This window comes from Vulpes vulpes, chromosome 15 (genome assembly GCF_048418805.1).
Source record: "Vulpes vulpes isolate BD-2025 chromosome 15, VulVul3, whole genome shotgun sequence".
In the NCBI taxonomy this organism is placed as follows: domain Eukaryota; kingdom Metazoa; phylum Chordata; class Mammalia; order Carnivora; family Canidae; genus Vulpes; species Vulpes vulpes.
In genome coordinates, this window is record NC_132794.1 from 23887497 (window position 1) to 23910306 (window position 22810).

Below are 22810 nucleotides of genomic sequence, written 5' to 3' on the forward strand. Positions count from 1 at the left end.
GCAATTTTTAGACTTTTGTGAGAAGTAGGATACAATGGACCAGGGACTTTGATTCTTTTCTGAAAAGTCTAAGGCATTTGATTTCATATGGAATGATTTGCCAATAGCATCGTTAACCACAACAGAAACCAGGAATTAGAGAAGTCCATGGAGGTGGAATTATTTCTTCCATATTGAAACCTGGAAACAGTGCAATCTTGGAGTCAGCAAATCTAGTAAGTAGAAATAGGTTACATTTCTAAGTAATGACAGAAAGAACGGCAGCAATGACACTGGCCTACATGTTCAAGCAGGTAATGAACTTGGGTGCCACTGAACACCTAGTGTGTGTATGGGCACTTTAGAATTAAGTTATATTTCTTTGGGGAACACAGATGGAAAGTGGAGAGAGCATGAGGCTGTATTCTGGGCCCATATAACCTAAAGTGAAACCAGTCAGCTGGCATGTCTCACAGAAGTAAAAGTCAAGTTGTATCTTCAGGGAAGGGGCCAAATGTGTAACAGAATTTTATGTGAAAGAGCGATCCAACCAAGCACATGTAATTAAACAAGCCATCAAATTTAAGCCAAAAAGCAGGTTTTCATTTTTAAATATGAAAGATATAAGGAATTCATGCATATGAGGAAAGTCGGCAACGCTAAAGTAATTTTAGAGATACCTAAAATAATCCAGGAAACAGATAAAAGTTACATAGATAGTTTTAATTAGTATTTTAGACAGACTCATGAAGAGAGCATCTAGAGAACACTTTACTCTGAGGAAAGGATAATCAGAGACCGTGGCAGCAATTTTGGAATTTAAGGTAGGATTGTGACAGTAAAATATCTGCTTGAAAGTCTGGAAGGACCCTAGGAAATTTCTCACCATGTAAAGTAAAGGGAAAGAAAAAAAAAAAAAAAAAAACAATTGACAATGCTTGAAAAAAATTTTCAAAATAAAGTGTACAGGGACAAATACCTATGAAGTTAATAAATTTTCTAATAGATGATCCAGAAAAAGACAACAAAGAAAAATGAAAGAAATAATCAAAGAAAGAGCAAAAAAAAAAAAAAAAAAAATACCTGAGTGGAAAAAAAAAGTACAAATTTTCAGACTGAAAGATCTCACTGAGTTCTAAACAGCATGAATCATAAAAAAAGATAGATATTTAAATACATTTTTCCTGAAAATTTAGAACATCAGACATAAAATGTTTTTTTAAATAACAGTTTATCTGTAAAAGATAAAGCTCAAGTATTCTATTAGACTTTTTTTTCACCATTAAGACTAACTTTTAGGGGGATCCCTGGGTGGCGCAGCGGTTTGGCGCCTGCCTTTGGCCCAGGGAGCGATCCTTGAGACCCCGGATCGAATCCCACATCGGGCTCCCGGTGCAAGGAGCCTGCTTCTCTCTCTGCCTCTCTCTCTCTCTCTCTGTGTGACTATCATGAATAAATAAATAAAATCTTAAAAAAAAAAAAGACTAGCTTTTAGAAAGCAATGGAATGAAATCTTTAAAATTTTTGATGATAACATGATATTGAACTAAAATTAGTATTCTACAAGGCAATTAAGACTTGAGAATGGAAGTAAGGCATTTTTAGATATAAGCAATTAAAATTTGGTATATGCTATGGTGTGAATGTTTGTGTCCCCTCAAATTCATATTAAAATTGTATCCCCACATATGCAGGTATCAGGGGGTGGGCGGTTAGGGAGGTGATAAGGTCAAAAGTGTGGAGCCCTCATGATGGGATTAGTGCCTTTATAAAAGAGACCCCATGGAGATCCCTGTCCCTTCCACCATATGGGGACAGTATGGGAAGATACCAGCTATAAACTAGGAAGAGGGTTCTCACGAAAATGCTACCATGCTGGCACATTGATCTTGGGACTTCTCAGCTTCCAAAGATGTGATAAATAAATCTCTATTGTTTGTAAGTTACCCAATCTATAGCATTTTTGTTAGAGCAAATTGAATGGACTAAGACCATGTGTTATTTGTTCTTTCTGACACAAAGAGTTTGAGAGAAAGAAAAGAATATAGTCTACCAAAGGGAAAATAAATCCAAGAAATAAGATTACACAAAGTGATAGAATATGGTAGTATCAGGAAAGGAAGGCCTTAGGAGGAATGACTCTACATCAGAACAAGGCATCCCAAGTCTAGGGAAAAACATCAAGAAAAGAATAGGTATGTTGTTATTTTTAATTAATGGAACATATCACAGGCCTTGCTATTGTCCCTTCTAATGTCTTCTCTTTTTCTCTTATAACAATAAAAGTTTTACCTCAGCGCATGATAGTGAAGGAAAAAATTATATTAGCTTCCCTGCAACAAACTCTGGCCACATAATTCGTTTCTGGTCAATAAGTAACAAAAGAAGTAGTAATAGTAGTAAATAATTTTACTGTGCTTATTATTTTACTCTGTCAGGTATTATTCCAAGTGCTTTATAAATGGTAGCTCACTGGATAATCACCACATCCATAGGAAGTATGTATTATCACTATTTGAATTTTACAGATGAGAAGAGCTATAGCATCTTGCACAGATTAACCCTGAATTACTAAAGTACATTACATATGCAATTTCTTGATGCTGTAGTTGAAAGGCAAGCTCATACCCTCCTCTTCCTCACTTTTCACCCTCCCACTGGCTGGAACATGCTAGTAGCTGGTACAGATCTTTTAGACTGCAAGATGCAAACCTAATGATGAGGTTGGAAGAGAATCAAGATAAAAATAGCCCAAAACATGAAGATGACATACCAGCTTTGTTTTTTAAAAGAGCAGATTATTAGTTAAACAGAAATAAGTTTCTGCTTTTTAACAAAAAATGACAGTTGTTTTGATCATTGGTACAGCAACCAAATTTCATCAAACCTAGGATATTGTTAAGAAATTGGATATTAGAAATATGGTAATGACATGCGATTCTTCTTTCAACAAAAACAAAAAAAAAAACAATTAGAAATTTCAGGTAAAACTGCTCAAGAATCATGGTGCAATCATAAAGCAAAATAAAATATGGATTATTTTTAACAATATATGGAATGTAACAATGGTGGATGAGGATCTGTCCTTGACATTTGGAAATTATTCCTATTTGCATCAAAGAACACAGGGGGTTTTACTATGTTTAATCACAGTAGTTGTTTTAGTAATACAGAGGGTGTTCATAATTTTATCCTCTCCTTGTTTTTAATGTCTACACTTAACCCATAAACACAGCATGAGACCAGCATGTTAACACTTTTATATAACAGGTATACACCTTGCCAACATAAATTAAAAAAAACAAACAAAAAACTAGAAGAATTAGCAAAGTAGAAAAGCTGGAATTTGAAAAGTAAAAAAGGATATTTGATACTGACAAAAGTTTAATAGTACATATTTATTTATCCAACTTAAATGGAAGCCAAAATAAACTGCTTGCAGTTAAAAGAAAGGGCCATAAATATTTTATGTAAAATATGAAAGTAATCAATAGAAGAAATGAAGAATAACCCTACAGAGATATTTAAGAAGGGGGAAAAGGGTGTATTTATTCCTTTTTTTTCACAGTAGGGAGTTAAATGAAAGTAAATTGACAAATCAAGAAATGGAGTTAATATATATAATATAATGTGACATAGAATCAACAGATGAACCAATAAACAGAATGGTGAAATGTGTTGCCTTGGGGCAGTGTCACTGGGGCTGAAGGTGACAGACTTTGGTAATATTTCTTTTTTATTATGTGCAATTATTTATGTTGCAATAAAATAGTTCATGTGGCAGTCACCTCATGTTTTTAGCTGTTCTAATTGGTAAGAGGCCTCTGCCAACATCAAGTACATTGTATTTACCTGGGATCTGTCTCTAATTTTGAAAAATTCTAATAATCCCCTTTCAATCATTCAGCCAAAAAAATCCTAAACCATTCAAGGCTTCTCTTTCGACTGCATGAAATGATCTTTACATGTCAGCTACAGAATTTCTCAAACTTAAATGCTAAGATAAATAGTTCAACTCTGCAAAATAAGCAGCAATGTCTTTGATATGTTTTCAATTTTGTGAGTGATAATAATTAAATATAAACTGATATCTGCAGAGTCATCAATGATAAATGATGAGATATGACTCTGTAACCCATGCATGGCATTTATAAAATGGTTTAACTTGGACAACAGTACAGCCTTTAAGGTGAATGGTGTTAATTCTTTCTCTATTCTAGGGGATATTTTTCTGGTAGGCCTAAACTACAGTCATGATGCGTTTTTAAAACTTTATTGAAGTATAATGTGTCTATGCAAAAGCACATGTATACTGCATATATAGCTTGATGAATTTCAGTCACTAATGGGAGTATGATAAGACATTTGTTGTTGAATTTGACAATAGAAAGTTCCTTATGAAGAGAGAATAATTAGGATAAAATTGAGGCCAAAAATCATAAGTAATATCAACACATAATGGAAAAGGTTAAAGAAAAGTGTGCTCTAGGGTGGTGGAAGGGGAGGTGGGCGGGGGGGGGCACTGGGTGATGGGCACTGAGGTGGGCACTCGATGACATGAGCACTGGGTGTTATTCTATATGTTGATAAATTCAACACCAATAAAAAATAAATTTGAACACCAATAAAATAAATTAAAAAGTGTGCTCTATACAAATACCATGAAAAAAATGACATGAAAAATTATTGTATACTGTAAACACTGAGCTTTTTAAGTAATAGTTCAGAGTATAGAGTTTTATGTTAAAAGTAGGTGTTCACCTTCCTATTTGGGATAGGAAGGTTGAGAATGTGAATGAATTCTAATCTCCAGCAGCACCGGTGGCCCAGCGGTTTAGAGCCACCTTCAGCTTGGGGTGTGATCCTGGAGACCCGGGATTGAGTCCCACGTCAGGTTCCCTGCATGGAGCCTGCTTCTTCCTCTCTCTCTTTCTCTCTCTCTCTCTCTCTCTCTGTTATGAATAAATAAATAAAATCTTAAAAAACAACCCAAAACGAATTCTAATCTCTTCTATTTGTTAACCTTTTAATATAATGGTGTTTCAGGGAGCAAAAACTGAGAAGACATTTGAAAAATTTCATAACATTTTCAGAGTAGATATCTTTCATAGTGCTAAGACCAAAAGTTATAAAGAAAAGAAGAAAGGCAAATTGCATGGGATACCAAGGTTGGGAAGTAGGTGGTACTCAGCGTGAGCAGAGAAACCGAAAATGAACTTATCACCTATAACCATTGAAATTTTAGTAGAATTATCATTTATTCACTCTGTTAACATAAAAAGTTTATTTTCAATAAGAAGTATGTTCTAGCCAGATATAAACAGATAATTTTTAAACTGTTTCTGAAAGGATTAGAAAAAGCCAAAAGTAAATCAATATTTGCATTTCAAGTTGATAGAAAGGTGGAGAAAAATGTAATATGTAAAACCATAAATAAGATTCTTGTGAGTGTTTCTCTATTGTCACTAAATATAGGAAAATATTAAAAAATTTCTCTTTCTTTAGCTGGTAATAATATTGTCTCTCTCTCTTTTTTGAAGTATATTATGAAAATATACTTCTTTATGCCCAGGCAAGCTCTGAAGCAGCCGTAAGTTTTGGTGCCAAAGGACCTTTCCCCCTTAGCAAACTTATCTTCAATTCCATATTCCTAGGGTAGCAACATGTATCAAAGGTTCAGTAACTTAGAGTCTCCTTGGCTGACTCTAATTTTTTAATGTCATTTGTATCTATAGTATTTTCTAATTATCCTTTGAGCTATAACTGGTAGTAATAAGTACACATTTCTATAACAAATAATATTTTTATAAAAGAAAATGTTTTCATATTTATGTAGTAGTTTTACTGTGTTAAAATTGAAAAAATTCACTAAAAAAGAGAGAGTTCCCTAATGACAATATTGGCTGCATTCTAAAAGACATGATAACAGTATTTAATTTATTAATTGAAGCATATATTTCATATTACATAAGATGTAGGAAATGACTTAACCCATCCACCAGGAAAGGGGAACATCTCCCTATTAATAGCAAAAACGTGTATAGGTTAAGTATGCACAATAATTTGTTACAGGGGTGGACAAAGGACGATCTGTGGACAAATCCTGCCTACTGCTTGTTTTCATAAATTTGTATTGAAAACAGAGCCACACTTGTTTGCTTATGTCTAGTCCATGGCTGATTTTCTGCTAAAATGACAGAATTGAGTAGTTGAAAGAGATGTGTGGCTAGCAAAGCCTAAAATAAGCCATACTTGGCCCTTTACAAAAAAAGTCCCCACCGCCCCCCCAAAAAAAGTTTGCCCAATCCTGTTCTATGAGATATTGTTCCCCTTGTGAAAAATATAGTTTAAAAGTTGTAGGCTATATAGCTGTTTCTCATTCAGTATAACAAATATTTCTGAAGAGCACATCTACATTCATAACTGTTACAATGTGTATGTAATCATATGAAGGCATTGAGCTAAAAACAAAGAGGAAAATATGGAAAACCTTACTTTTTCTAAGTGTAGCCATATGTGTAATCTTATTTACCACATTATATGTAAAGCAATTTTGATGTCATATTTTTTTAGTTATAAAAGGTACATCTTAAAATTTTGTGTTGCAATCTAAAAATTCAAATTTGCTTGTATGAAAGCCATTGTTTATCCTTGCTAGGGTGCTGAGAGTTCTCAAATTTTTACAAAAGGAAGTAGTATATTGTTAGCTCATTAGATTTTCTAGTACCCTGTCTTATAAATATATAAATAACCACACTTTAAGGTACTATTTAGTGATTTTACAATTTCATTCCCCTGCAAAAATAAAAACTCTACTTTTTGTCAAGAGCTACATTAAAAAAAAAAACCCACAAACCGGTATACTCTTTGTATGTGGGAACAAATAATAGACCAGTAGATAGTATATAGATATTCACTTCTGCATATCAAATACCTAGCATAAAACCTTAAAACATAATTGGTAATACGTAAATTTTATCCAAATAACTTAGTTAAAAATACAAGTAATTTCTTCTGGAATTCATTTTCTCTTTATAATATTTTGAAGAAGGCAACATGAAAATATTAAAAAATGAGAAAGATAGCAATAACTTTGCAACATCTTTTCTGTTGAAAAGTCTATAATGCCATTTTATAAATAGATGTTTGTAAATCATTACTTCTTTCATTCTATGAAGGCTGCAATATCTTATTCAACATTAAAGTCAAACATTGCTTACGAAGCAGAGGCATACCTCACTAGCCACAGTTACAAATTAGCAAGGAAATTAGAATCTTGGTTTGGATATGGTTGTGTACCTCAGTAGATTAAGTCCCACAAATAATATTTAAATACTAGATAACTGCATAAGCAAGTAGTTAATAATAAAAGGGCCCAAATCTGTGAGAACTATGTGCCTATCAGGAGATCTTTAGGGCATACCAACACCTTTATTTTTAGAAAATTTCTTATTTTGGAACAGCAGCTTTCAAATCTGGCATGATTTTTTTTTCTTCAAGGGACATTTGGCTATGTCATATTTGGGGATGTTTTTGATTGTCACAATTAGGTCTGCGGACAAGTGAGACTAAGATATAAATAGGAGAGGTCAGGGATGCTGCCAAACATCTTGCAATGCACAGATGGTCTCACAATAAAGATTGTCCATCCCCCCAAAGTGGGAAACTCTCTTTTAGAAAACTTGATATTGGTTTTCTTATACTAAGCAAGTTTCTTTCAAATATGTGTTTATTAAAGACCTCAATAAATTTCAGAGCAGAAAGTAATAACTAAGAAGTCTATTTTTGGTACTCTGGGTACCTAGCATTTTAACATTTAACCCACCCAGAATTTAAGTGCCAAATGGTGTCAAATAGCTTTCAGCAATTACCATCTTTCCCTTGACCCATTATGTTTATTATTAAGAATGAAGAAAATTTCATATTTAAATATTATTAAACATAAACTGATATTATTTTTAAAATTTAAACCAATTTTAGAGCTATGATATATACTAAATGTGATAAACATTTTAGCTTCAAATATTAATATGTATAAATATATAGAATCTTAAACTTTCTTCTTATAAAATTCAATTAATATCACATAATTTATTTAATCTTTAAAATGAAGCAATGTTTTGCTATGATATCGCAGAGAATATATTATGTACATTAAATGTAACTAATGACATTTTGTTGAATTTTTTTTAAATTTTATTTATTTATTCATGAGAGATACAGAGAGAGAGGCAGAGACATAGGCAAAGGGAGAAGCAGGCTCCATGCAGGGAGCCCGAAGTGGGACTTGATCCCAGAACTCCGGGATCATGCCCTGAGCAAAAGATAGATGCCCAACCACTGAGCCACCCAGGCATCCCATCTTGTTGATTTTTTTTTTTAAAACAAGGATTTGTGTAAATACATTGCATAAACAACTTAAAAGTTTAGGAATGATTATTTGGCTTTTGTTGAACAATGTTTAAAATTTAACAGTCATACATTTTTAGTAAAATTTAATTATGTTGTTTTATTTTTCTAAATGGACCTCGTGTTTGTGAAGGAATTCCTATTTTTCAGACTCTTTAAATACATAAAGTGCAAATACCATGAAAGTAGAAATTTTCACATGGGAAAATTTAACATACTTGAGTTTCACAAAGTTCTTGATTTTGCAGATTGTTGCTCTTACTCGTTTTGGATACTGTTGGTCATTATCTCTTTAAATAGTGCTTCTTTCTCATTTTCTCTGTTTTCTCCTTCTGGAAATCTATTATACCCACTGTAAAATTGTCAAGATTTTGGATGTTTTTTATACTCTAAAATTTTATTTTTAATATATATTCTTCTCAGTTTTTTCACTTTGATAATCTTCCAGTGATCTGTCCTCCAATTTGATAATTTTTAACCTGAAAGGCCTAATCTATTTTTAATGACATGTTTTACTATTAATTCTCTTATGTAGATTCTATTTATCTTCTGAAATCTATCATTCTTCCACTTATTTGTTCATTTCTTGTTTGCAAATTAATCATATGTATTAGCCTTATCTGCTACCTTCAGTAACTAGATCATCTCTATAAATGCTTCTTTCGTCTTTTTTTTTTCCTAGCTCTTTAGTCATATTTTCTTGACTCACGTTTATTCTGGAAATAGTGTGTAAAAGAATTGCTAAGGATCTAGATGTTCTTATCTTGCAAAAGAGAACAAAAGAGAGTTCTCTTTTTACTCTACAAGTAGCTACAATCTACTTTTGGTTTATCCCATTCCTTGCACATGACTCTCCCTGGCTTTGGATTATTTGGTGGATATCATTTTCTGAAAGACAAGTGGAGGTTGACCCATCTGCCTTTCATATCTTCTTGGTAACACTAAGACTCCAAAATCATAGAGCTTCAAAAGCTGACAAATGATTTAAAGATAAAATAGTGGTACTTCTTAAATAGATACAAACTACAAAAACTTAGAATTACAGTACAAAGGACTGTTTTTTCCTAAACATTTGAAAATAAGTTGCAGATCTGATGCTCAAATAAATTACTATAACTTTTCTGTCTGAAGGGACAATTGCCTGTATAATATAATCACCTACACGACATAACCATCAAAGACAAAAAAATAGCATTAACAGATTATTACTATATAATCTACAAATTTCTGTCTAGTTTGACAATTTTAATGATAATATCTTGAAAACAAAATCAATCCTTCATGAGTTCCTTAACTTTATCTTGATTCTCATGACTTACACAATTTAGTTATTCTATGTCTCAATTCTTTTCTTACAGATGATACCTTAAGTAGTGCTTCTTTATAGGTAGTTTCGGGTTATGCATCCTTGCATGAATATCCTACAAGTGACGTTGAATTCTTCTGAATACATTCTACCAGGTAACATACAATTTCAAATTGTTCCATTGCTTTTGATGTTCATTTAGATCACTGGAGCATAGTAATGTCTGCTAGGACTTTTCATTATAAAGTCACTATTTTTTTTCTTTCTAAAATAATTATTTTTATATAGAAATAGTTTGAAACTACATAAATGTGTTTTTCTTTACAAAAGTTTCCACATATTTATATCTTTATGGACACATTGTTTTTTATTTTATTCAATGGGTTACAATTTGTTGCCTCATTTATCTTAAAACTCAAATAATCTTCATTTTAGCTAGTGCTAGCTTCCGTGTCCTTTTAATATATTTCTCTCTCTCTCTCTATATATATATATATATTTATATATATAGCATATCCTCACTGTCCTGTTTGTGGAAAATGGCATATAGAAGCTAAGATGTAAGCAGTAGGTAGACTCAAAGCTTTTGGACAATTGCTGCTTTTAGGTTCTCTCAAGAGACAAAACCAGGGCAAAACACATGTGTGTATATGTATATATGTGTGTGCCTGTATTCCCAAATCTACACTGATGCCTCAATTCCACAAATATGCATATAACATAGTTATTCTAAAATATCACATATGCATCAAATTCTGCAATCATTTACCAAAGATTTAGATTACTTTGATTTAGATAGAAAAATGAAAATTACAATAAGCACTGGTTGAAAACACACAAATTCAGTGAGAAGTGACCTAACTTCTACCTTCAATCATATCTTCAAAGATCACCCTTAAATACAGGTGCATAAATGTGAATAGTTACTATTTATTTTATTGGATATTTAATTTGTATATTTTTGCTCACAAAGAATCAGTAAAGGATATGCTGCTTGACTTGTTTTGTAATGAGTAGTGTAACAAGCCTCAGAAACTAAATCTATACAATGATAGAAATTCCAACATCCATTGTTTTTTATGTATTCAGCATTGGAGGCTTCTCAGACTTTGCTTGCTTAAGAGAACATACAGAATTTTATATAATGTTTGTTTCATTTTACAAAGATCTTATGTGCATTGAAGGAACTAATTATTATTTTCTCCTACTACTTTTCTGTGATTCTCTAACAACAAACCCAATGTTTCAAAATTATAATTATATTCTAATTTGATTTAAATAAAGCAATCTGAATGCAGTTTTCATTTCTTCCCTTAGGGACAAAGAAAATACAAAGAAGTATTCAGTGATGGTGTAATTTCCAGTGTTATTGTATTCAATTCTGGGTTTAACACTCTTTGTCACATTATGATTTTATACACCATGGTATTTTCAAACATCAGAAAAAATTGATAATTATCTTAAATATTTTAAGAATCTACTCAAAAAATGCGTGGGAAATATCAGAGAGGGTGACAGAACATTAGAGACCCCTAACTCTGGGAAACGAACAAGGGGTAGTGGAAGGGGAGGTGGACAGGGGTACGGGGTGACTGGGTGATGGGCACTGATGGGGGGGCCCTTGATGGGATGAGCACTAGGTGTTATACTATATGTTAGCAAATCGAACTCCAATGAAAAATAATACACAAAAAGAAAAAAAAAAGAAAAAAATAATAATCTACCCAAAATGGTACTTTTAAGAAAAAGTACAGAATGCTAAGGCACAATAGAAAGCTCTATACTAAAATAAACTTGGAACTGTTATCCACTCGCTAAATCTTAAAAGTTTAGAAATGACCATGGTGCATCTTAGCATCTTTATGAAGTTGTCACATCATTGATTTATATATATCTAATTTCCAAGGGTAGTTTAAATTTGTATTTTCTTTCCGTACACTTAAGCAGTTTTCAGAATTATTAAAAATCCTACTGCTATCAGAATATTCTAAAGTGTTTTATTTTAAGCATTTATTTGCCTTTTCATTTATTTATTAATTCATCCCTTTTTTATTTCATTCCCTGTTCACTGTTTATCTTGCCTCACACATTATGTTTTTGCTGGGTATATGAGGCAAATAGAGGTTACTTATTCCTAAAAATACCTCAGTTCAGTGAAGAAAGCTATAAATAATTAACTAATTTTATGCAAAGGCCCCTTTCTGATCATCATCATTCACAAAGTTGGTACATATTTCATGTTAGTTTCATATTATACCTTTCATATTAATTTACAGTAAAACTCAAATTACAATATTTCTACACAAGACCCTCCAGTGTTGTCAGGAAGAAATCCTACTGTTCTCTCTTTATCTCATATTCATCCCTACTATTTTGATTTTGCTCATTTGTTTCTTGACCCAGTATACCATTTGCTCCTCCTTTTTTTTTTTTTTTAGATTTAATTTATTTATTCATGAGAGACACAGAGGGAGAGGCAGAGACACAGGCAGAGGGAGAAGCAGGCTCCATGCAGGGACCCTGATGTGGGACTTGATCCCGGGACTCCAGGATCACGCCCTGGGCTGAAGGCAGGCGCTAAACCACTGAGCCACCCAAGAATCCCTTACTCCTCTTTATCTACAAAAATCTTACTACTTCTTCAATAACATCCTTCTCAAATTTCACTTACTTTGGATTTCTTGGTGATCTCTCTTATTTGATCTCACTCTCAAGAACTCAAGATTTAACAGTTATTCTATAATCAGATGGATAATTATTATATACTAATTTCGCCATTTTGAATTATTCCTGGATTTTCTTCTTTATCACTTCTTTATCACTCATTTTCTATGCTGAGTCCCATAATCAGCATACAAAATGAATAGAAAACTCAGATTTTCAGATAATTTATTCTATCCTGTGACCTTGCCTGATAATTGAGGAACAGAATGAAGGCTTTAACGTTTTATGAGGATTTGCTTGACCAGAAGTTGAAATAAAGTTTAATGAAGTCTCTGTAAATGTAATTAATTTTCTGTCTCCTCTATCTACAGACAGTGACTTCTACAAAGCAACTTGGACCATTTTACAATATTTACACCAACTGCAAGTAGCTTGGAAAGGTAGAACATTTGCAGCTGTGGCTTAAATAATCTCATACCACACTGTACTCTAATCACAAGAATTCCCAAATTTATGGCTTGAGACTATGTTGGATAGAAACCACTAAGAAATCAACTGGGACAAATGGAGGATGTAGTACGGAATTGCATGTAGAAGAAATTTGCTTTCTACTCCATGTTTAATGTTTAAAAGAATTAGAGAATGCTAAGTCACATGAATGAAACTGAACTCAGTGTGCATTGCATGCTCTTAAATAGGATAGAAAGATATCAAACTATTAATTCAATAAGAAAATATTGAAAATATGCCAGAAAGGGATACACTGTATTCAGTAAATACATTTCAAACTGAAGTCACAAAAAATGACAGTACAATGTAAACTATGTTTCTTTATGCTCCATGTTCTATCACCATTGCATAAATTCTGGTGTTTGTATGTGTCTGTATGAGACAGAGATGAAGGGGAGAGAAATAGAGAGACAGAGAGAGAGAGAGAGATGGTCTTTGTGTAATTTATTTTCTAAATGATATTTGACATCTCCAATCCAAATTTTAGGATGAATTTAACTTCAGTTATTTGTGCAACAATTGAAAGAGAATTATCATGATTGCCTAAAAATGTGAGCATTCATTTATTTCTCATTTTCTCTTCATCCACTTGGAACTTCAGCGCAAACTAGATGTCATTTTAAAACGCATAATATAAAGCTAAACTGCCAACCAACTCAGTATGATATTTGAGTACACATAGTGAAAATGTAATTAAGAATAAAGAATTAAAAAAAAATTCCTACACTTCCAGTATCTATGTTTAATTTTATAACTTTTAACATAATATCGTATTGATGTGGTGTAGCAACTGGCATAATTTTTTACCACCCACCTACCAATTTCCTCAGTTAAAAATAATCAAATATACAATTGAGTATTTTTGCTCTTACTACCTAGTTTGCATTACTATGGATAAAGAAGTTAAAATAACACAATGCTTTTTTTTTTTTTAACACAATGCTTTATATCATTAGTAAAGTTTGCCATTTCAATTCAAATTTAGTTTCTAATTTTTGATTAGGTACTTTTAAGTCTTTTTTCATTTCACCTTGGATTGTGTTTAATAGTTTATTTAAATATGCTCATGGTTTTATAAGTTTCTCAAGCCAGGATGGGAGCAAACTATTTATGTTGCTTGGTTATGATTTGTAAATACCCTGTATTTCAGTTCTCACAAAAACTGTAATGTCCCAATTTTCATGTGTAAATGCACTCTGTGGAAATTGTTGTATTTTCAATGTTTAGGAAGACAGAGTTTAAAGAGTATCACAACTCTAACATGAAAGCATAAAACAAAAGCAAAAACAAACTATTAGGACTTCATCAAAATAAAAAGCTTATGTACAGTGAAGTAAAAAACAAAGCTAAAAGGCAACCTACAGATTGGTAGAAGATCTTTGCAAATGACATATCTGAAAAAGGATTAGTATCCAAAATATATAAAGAACTTATAGCCTTCCATTGCCACCTTCCAGACTAAGCTTGAGCCAGTGGCCTTCCGGCCTAGCACAGCTTTCTCCACGGCCCTCAGCTGATGCTGACAAGTAGAAGCAGATTAAACATACGATGGCTTTTATTGAACAAGAAGCCAATGAGGAAGCAGAGGAAATAGGTGCGAAGGCAGAGGAAGAGTTCAACATTGAGATAGGTCATCTTGTGCAAACCCAAAGACTGAAGATTATGGAATACTATGAGAAGAAAGAAAAGCAGATTGAGCAGCAGAAGAAAATTCAGATGTCTAATTTGATGAATCAAGCAAGGCTCAAAGTCCTCAGAGCAATAGATGACCTTATTACAGACCTACTAAATGAAGCAAAACAGAGACTCAGCAAAGTGGTAAAAGATACAACCAGGTACCAAGTGCTGGCTGGATGGACTAGTCCTCCAGGGTTTGTACCAATTGTTGGAGCCCCAAATGATTGTTCATTGTAGGAAACAGGATTTCCCTCTGGTAAAGACTGCAGTGCCAAAAGCGATTCCTATGTACAAAATTGCCACCAAAAAAAGATGTTGATGTCCAAATTGATCAGGAATCCTACCTGCCTGAGGAAATAGCTGGTGGAGTGGAGATCTATAATGGGGATCATAAAACAAAGGTTTCCAATACTCTAGAAAGCTTGCTGGACCTCATAGCCCAGCAGGTGATGCCAGAAGTATGGGGAGCCTTATTTGGTGCAAATGCCAACAGGAAGCTTTTGGACTAAACCTTTAGGAGAGGTAGAGTTCATCCACTTCTCTCCTGCTGTGGCATGGAAGTTTCTGATATTTGAAGAAATGAGACATCTGTGTGGCTTCCTCTTCCCCGTTCTCATCGTCTGTATTTGTCAGTGGATACTCTGTATAGCTAATGCCCTTATCCTAATTGTTAACAATATGAGAAAATTTCACTTCATATAATCAGGAAAGCTCCTTCTTAGCTTATCTAAAAGTAGTACAACTTTCATTGGCTTCTGTAGCATGAAGATGAGGTTATCAGATGGTGGTCACAGGAGCTTCACCAAGTCTCTGCTCTTCCTCCAGTCCTCTGCTTCTAGTTCTTGAGCCTAGACATGATGTGTACAGTGTTCTCTGACATGAAGTCTCTGCTCTTAGGCTTAAAATGCATGGGGGCCGTGCATTCTTCCCGGCAGTAGTACTTCACCGCTGACCTATTTGGGCCTAAAAGTGTTCCTCATCTGTAAATGTGGTTTAAAACCTAAGCCATGAATATGTCTTATTTATTAAAACAAAAGGTTTACATGGAAACAAAAAGAAAGAACTTATAAAACTCAACACCCCCAAAACAAATAATCTATATAGAAAATGAGCAGAAGACATGAATGTCTATTTTTTTCCAAAGAAGACATCCAGATGGCCAACAGACACATGAAAAGATGCTCAACATCACTGATAATCAAGGAAATAAAAATCAAAACTATGATGAGATAGCACCTCATACATGTCATAATGGCTAAAATCAACAATACAAGAAACAACAGGTGTTGGCAAGGAAGTGGAGAACAGGGAACTCTCATTGCACTATTGGTGGCAATGGGAAGTGGTGTGGCCACTGTGGAACACAGTATGGCGATTCCTTAAAAAGTTAATAATAGAACTGTCCTACAAGCCAGCAATGACACTACTAGATACCCAAAGAATGCCAAAATACAAATTCAAAGGGATACACGTATCCTGAAGTTTATAGCAGCATTATCTACAATAACCAAATTATGGAAACAGCCCAAGTGTGCATAGACTGATGAATGATAAAGAAGATATATATATATATATATAATATAATATATATATATATAATATGAATATTACTCAGCAATAAAAAGAAGGAATCTTCCCATTTGTAATGACATGGATGGAACTAGAGAGTATTGTACTAAGTGAAGTAAATCAGTCAGAGAAAGACAAATACTATATGATTTCACTCATATGTGGAATTTAAGAAACAAAACAAATGCACAAAGGGATAAAAAGAGAGAGAAGGAGACAAACTAATAAATAGACTCTTAACTATAGAGAACAAAATTATGGTTACCAGAGGGAGGTGGATGGGGGAATGGGTGAAATAGACAATGTGGATTAAGCAGTGCACTTGCTATGATCAGCACCAAGTCTTATATGGAAGTTTTGAATCACTATATTGCACACCTGAAATTAATATTACACTGTATGTTAACTAACTGGAATTTAAGTAAAAGCTTAGGGGTGCCTGGGTGGTTTAGTTGATTAAGCATCTGACTCCTGGTTTTGGCTCAGTTCATAACCTCAGGGTTGTGAGATTAAGGCCTGCATTGGGCTCTGTGTTCAGTGTGGAGTCTGCTAGAGATTCTGTTTCTCTTCCTTATGCTCTTCCTCTGCCCTTCCCCTCATACGGGCATGCTCTCTCTCTCTGTCTCTCTCAAAAATAAAATCTTTTTTAAAAAATGTTAACAACGAAAGGAATAGTACAACTTCAGTAATCTTTTTACATAAGTTAATTGCTATATTTTATCGCATTTCCATCTCTCCATGTCTGTGTAAATATGTTTCCTTTTTTTTCCCGAGTCATTTAAAGGAAATTAAAGACCCTGGACACTTCATCATTCAAAGTTTGATATATAATTCATAAGGAAAATAGCATTTCTCTATATAACCACATAATATTAGCATATTTAACACCCATTTAATAAAATTATGAATTATATAAGCCTTATTTTCAAATTACTACAAAATGTCTTATTTTTATATGTTCTCTTAAGGACACAAATATAATTCTTGCATGACAATAGTTTGTTTTGCTATTTTCCCTCTAAATATAGAGGAGTTGCACATTTTAAAAATTTTTTCGTGACCTGGAATTTTTGAAGGGTCCAGGCTAGTTTTCCTGTTAAATGCCTCACATTCTATACTTACCTGATTATTTCCTCAGGTCTGTTTTTAACACATAGATTTCTTGGCAGGTGCATTACAAAAGTGCATAGTAGGAAATGGATTCTTGAATTAGAGGTCAAACAGAAGTCTGTATCTCTGGCTACATGTTAAGACTCAAGAACAAAACCTTTGCTTATGGTACCTTGTTACAGGCTCCAAGTTATTCCCATCTGGTGCTAGGAATAAGGCTTCTACTTTATACCCAGGCTTGGACTTGATAGCTTGAAATAATAGAGAATATGTCCACAATCCACTATTCTGTACTTACAGTTAGAAATGTAGAGAATCGAATGAGATGGTGCTGATTCACGGAAAAAGGAAGAATTGAATTTATGTAAAACCTAATTACACTTAAAATGTTTATATTGCTGACAATTATTTTGATAAATAACATCTATGTTTTTTGGATTGTATATTTTAAAAAGTGATACTGTTTTAACTCAAGTATTACAATCTCTAAAGGGAAATGAAATTGTGTAATTACTGTAAATATACCAATGAACATTTAAAACCATGTTTTATTTAGCTCATATTATAATTTCAGTAAAATTGATATTGTTCTCATAATGCTTACAAATACGTTAACTTTAGGCTTTCCCGTCTTATAGACATACTTGCTTCTTTTTACCCCTAAAGAAATAGAGCAGACTATTTAATTCCATGATTTGTGAGTCAAAGAATTATGACTTAATTCAAAAATGACTTTGCCTGAAATATATTTGAAATAATATTACTAAAATCAAATGGTATATGATGTAGATGAATTGGACAGATCAGATATAATACTGTTTTATACTTCTAATAATTCTAGTCTATATAGTTGTCAAGTTCATTGTGGTAAAACTTTTAAAATCACCTACAGTAATAAATCTAATAGATTTTAGACTTAACAGGATTATTTTTTAATATAATATAATTTCTAAAATGGGAAGCTTTCCACTGAAATCTATTAGGCCGTCTTATCCTAACATAATGTTCATTTCAGTAATACTTTGAACTTCTGAATAGTATTCACTTTACTCAATGATTTAGCTTGTTCTTTATACAACCATGTTTTCCTGACAAGTCTTTGATTAACCATATCAATGCACACTCAGGTATGAGTTTATGTATGTGTGCGTGAATATGTGTATGTACCAATTTGCACCAAATAAATGTTAAGATAAATTTTATGTTTTACCATACACACACATAAACATGGTCTAAATATTTAACTATTTTTATATACTTTATTTATGTAAAGGAACCCTCTCCAACACCCAAAATATGTTAGATGCTTCATCCACAGTTCCTCAGAATCTGATCTTATTTGCAGATAGGATATTTACAGATGTAATCAAGTTAAAGTGAGGTCACTAGGGTGGGTACTAATTCAGCATGACTGATGTCTTTATAAAAAGGGGAGATTTGGATATAGACAGACATGCATCATAGAGGGAAGGCTATGGGGGCACATGGGGGAGACCATCTATAAGCTAAGAAGAGAAGCTTGGAATAGATTCTCCCCGCCCCACCAGCCCTTAGAAAGAACCAGTAAACACCTTGATTTTGGACTTTGAGCCTCCAGAATTGTGAGGCAGTAATTTTCTGTTCTTTAAGCCACTCCTTTGTGGCACTTCATTACAGCAGACCTAGCAAACTAATACAGAAACTGAAAAAGAAAATAAAAACACACATTATTTTTATTAGTTTTTCCTTTTCTTTACATTTGGATTCTTTTTCAGACTTTCAACATATATTAAAAATGCAATAGCTATTTTCTAATAGTTACAGCATGTATATTATATCATTTGATTTATAAATACCGTTTATACTATACTACTTTAAGAAGTTAATAATAAATTAAACATAAAACATGCTTTATGTGTAAAATTGGCACGAATTGCTTTCTTCGGGAGACAAAATGTTTCCCTACGGACATTATTTGTATTTAGTGAAGAGTAGAATTTCTTCAGTTCTTTGTTCCTTTTGTTTTTTTTTTTTCTAGACTATGTACTTTTTCAAAGACGTGCTATTTGTTAGGACATTATGAAAACACAGTCAAGATTTACTCGGTAAATAAAAATTAAATTAAGGTGAAAATTTAAGAACCTACCAGTTTTTCTTCTTTAATTATCTATTTTTTTTCTTGTTAAAGATTTTATTTATTTGAGAGAAACAGAGTACAAGCAAAGAGTGGCAGAGGGAGATGGAGAAGCAGGGTCTCCACTGAGCAGAGATCCAAATGTGGGGCTCGGGGATCCCTGGGTGGCGCAGCGGTTTAGCGCCTGCCTTTGGCCCAGGGCGAGATCCTGGAGACCCGGGATCGAATCCCACGTCGGGCTCCCGGTGCATGGAGCCTGCTTCTCCCTCTGCCTGTGTCTCTGCCTCTCTCTCTCTCTCTCTCTGTGACTATCATAAATAAATAAAAATTAAAAAAAACAAAAAACAAATGTGGGGCTCAATCCTAGGACCCCGGGATCATAACCTGAGCCAAAGACAGATGCTGAACTGACTGAGACAACCAGGAATATCGCCACAATAATTATCTATTTTACCTGACTCCTTGAATTAATATAATGTGCAAGCATATTCATAGCATGGATTCAAAAACTTTTACATACTCTAATAACATTCAAAATTAAAATATGCATGTATATTATGACATTAAAATTCCAGTCAAAATGAAGAAGTTACTCATTTATCTTTCTATTGAGAAAATAAAAATACTATCATTGTCCTGGTCTTAGCTGTAACAAACAATTCCAGACTTTTATTTATTGTGTTAAGCACCATGGGAAAGCAAAATCTTAAATTATTATTTAATACATTCTTTAAAGTTTATTTAATTGGAACCAAAGGCAATATGCTAACAAGAATTAGAGAATAAGTATGTGTTTATTTTTATTTTTAAAATTATAGTTATAGATAGGTAGAAATCAAAAGGACTATTAAGTAAAAACATTGAAAAATAAAAGGTAGAAGGATTTAAATAACAAATTTAATTACTTTAGAGCTACTCTCTTCCGGTATATTTCCTTAGTATATTTGCTGAAATACATTTCCATTTGAATATATAATAAAATTCCATTTATCCAAAATGGAAATGAATTAGTTTTAAATTTAAAATTTTGATTACTTTAGACTTTACCATCAGAGGAGACATACCAAGAAGGAAAAGAAACTTAGGTGTCATAGTCTCAAATGTCAAAAATTTGTGTGATAACAAGGTTTTGCTTACAGTTGTAGAATATTCTAAGTAGTGAAAGAAAGCTGGTTGCAATCATGAAGCATTTTTATGTAAGCATTTTTGGTAATTATAGTAGCTTATTGTTTTTATTTATGAATCTAAATAATTTTTGCTTTCATATAAAAATTTTAGTTTTGTAATTTTGAATTATTTTTCCTTAAAGGTCTCCTCAAAGTATATAAGCTTCAAGCTTCACTAATCTGGACCTGGCCCAGATTCTCTGATATCTCCATATTTAAATAAATTCTTTGGATGAAAAATATTTTAATACACAGATTACTCAACTAGCAAATGAAATGTAATTTTCTATAGTTATTCATTATATTTTAAAACCATCCATAACACTCAGTTATCACTGTAAATATAAATACAGAAAAATACTAAAGTATAAAATGTAAGAACATGTTGGGATCTGTGATGGATTCAAATCAGTAAGAACTTAAAACATACACATAAGAACAAAAAATTAATTTGACTCTTTACAGGTTGGCATAGAATAAAACTGTGAGATTACTAAATACTACCTTGTAATTGAAGGAGACTTTATATAGCAGGGAAACAGTAATAAGGAAAATCACAGTAATCATATTAGGAATTCTATCTAAACAAAATTGCACTGTAACTTGTCATTGAAAGTGACATAATTACATATTTTAATGGGTATTGCCAGCCTAAAAGTAAAACAATAATGATAGATGTCTAATGCTCAAAATCCATCACTTGGACTACACTGAAACACATGTAAACTAAGAGTATAATAAATTTGTAATTTTCTTAATAGATCAGCATATCAAACTCCTTAATGAGCAAGCAATTTTTTCTCTGCTTTTGCATATTCTATAATTAGGAAAGTATAAATTGCAGAGGTAAGCACATTCTGTGGTATACCTAACATATTTAACTATAGGAACTTCAGCCAACTATAATTTCTTTTAATTCATAGCCTGGATGCCACATATAACAAAGCAAGTCAGAGAGTTGGCCAATTGTTGGATAATTAAGTATTTGTGAATCAGTGTGTGTTGCACACATATATGTGTGGGAGTATGAACACAGGTGCATTGTGTCTACTTTTTCATGTAGGCAGAAACATCGTGAATTATGGAATTTCTCTCTAGCTAACATTTAGAAAGAGGACAGAATCATGAGCACATTACAGTGTGTTTATTTTTAGTTTTCATTTGCCAAGGCAAATTGCTTTGACTATAGCAGTAATAAATTTAAGTGTTGTTCTGTTTCACAATTCTTGTATTTTTTTATTCTGAGAGCTTTGGCTAAGCAAGAAACTATCTTCAGTCATAGAATGCAAAAGAAATATATATGATTTACTCATTAGTTAGAGACAAATTATCATCATATATTGTGTATATGGCAGCCATCTTCTCCTTCTATCTTACTGGTAAAGCTGAATTTGTTCCAGCATCTGCATTATATACATATGATTCATGAATAGTCCTTGTAATTGATGTCAATCTTGGTAGGCTTACTCCCTTGAAGGTGAGTAGTTGATGGCATCTTATCAATTTCTGGACAATAAGATGTAATGGAGGTCTTCTAGAGGGTAGTATTTCTCCTTTTTTTTTTTTTTTTAAGATTTCATTTATGTATTTGAGAGATAGGGACAGAGAGCAAAAGCAGGGAGGAGAGGGAGAAACAGGCTCCCCACTGAACAGGGAGCCCAACACAAGTCAATCCCAGGACCCCAGGATCATGACCTGAGACAAAGGCAGATGCTTAATTCACTGAGCCATCCAGGTGGCCCGGTGGTGTGTCTCCTAAAAGAGATCTTCTAGCTCTTAGAACCACATTAGAAATGTGCCATTTTCACCCCAATATTGTCAGGTCTTGATGTGAAATTTTGCAACCACAAGGGGAAATAGCCTGAAGATCAAACCAATACTTTGAACATGAGACTATTTTTTTTTTTTTTTTTTTGTGGTTTAGACCTTGCCAAAGACCACATGCTTGCCGTCCAACCACTCAGTCTTGGCGGTGCAGATGAAAAACTGGGAACCGTTTGTGTTGGGTCCAGCGTTGGCCATGGACAAGATGCCAGGCCCTGTGTGTTTCTTAGAGGAAGGATCCTAGATGCTATCTAAAATAATGCAGGGATTACTTCTATAGTACCTGTTGCCAAAGATCATTCACTTTTTGTTTAAATATATTCAGAAATAGGACATTATTTTGTTATCATTATGCTATTTCTAATGGTTGATTCTATGGGAACCACTTACTATTTTGCTAGACCTCAAGTTACTTGTAATTTCTATCCAGTGTTTTGGCTTTGCACTTTGACATGATTTACAATATTCCAATCTCTCTTAAAT

The 22810-nt window shown here is 33.1% G+C and overlaps 1 pseudogene; it reads left to right on the forward strand.

Moving 5' to 3' along the window:
• The first annotated feature begins 266 nt into the window (after nucleotides 1–266).
• LOC112917716 (V-type proton ATPase subunit E 1-like) lies at nucleotides 267–15062 on the forward strand (annotated as a pseudogene).
• The last annotated feature ends 7748 nt before the right edge of the window (nucleotides 15063–22810 follow it).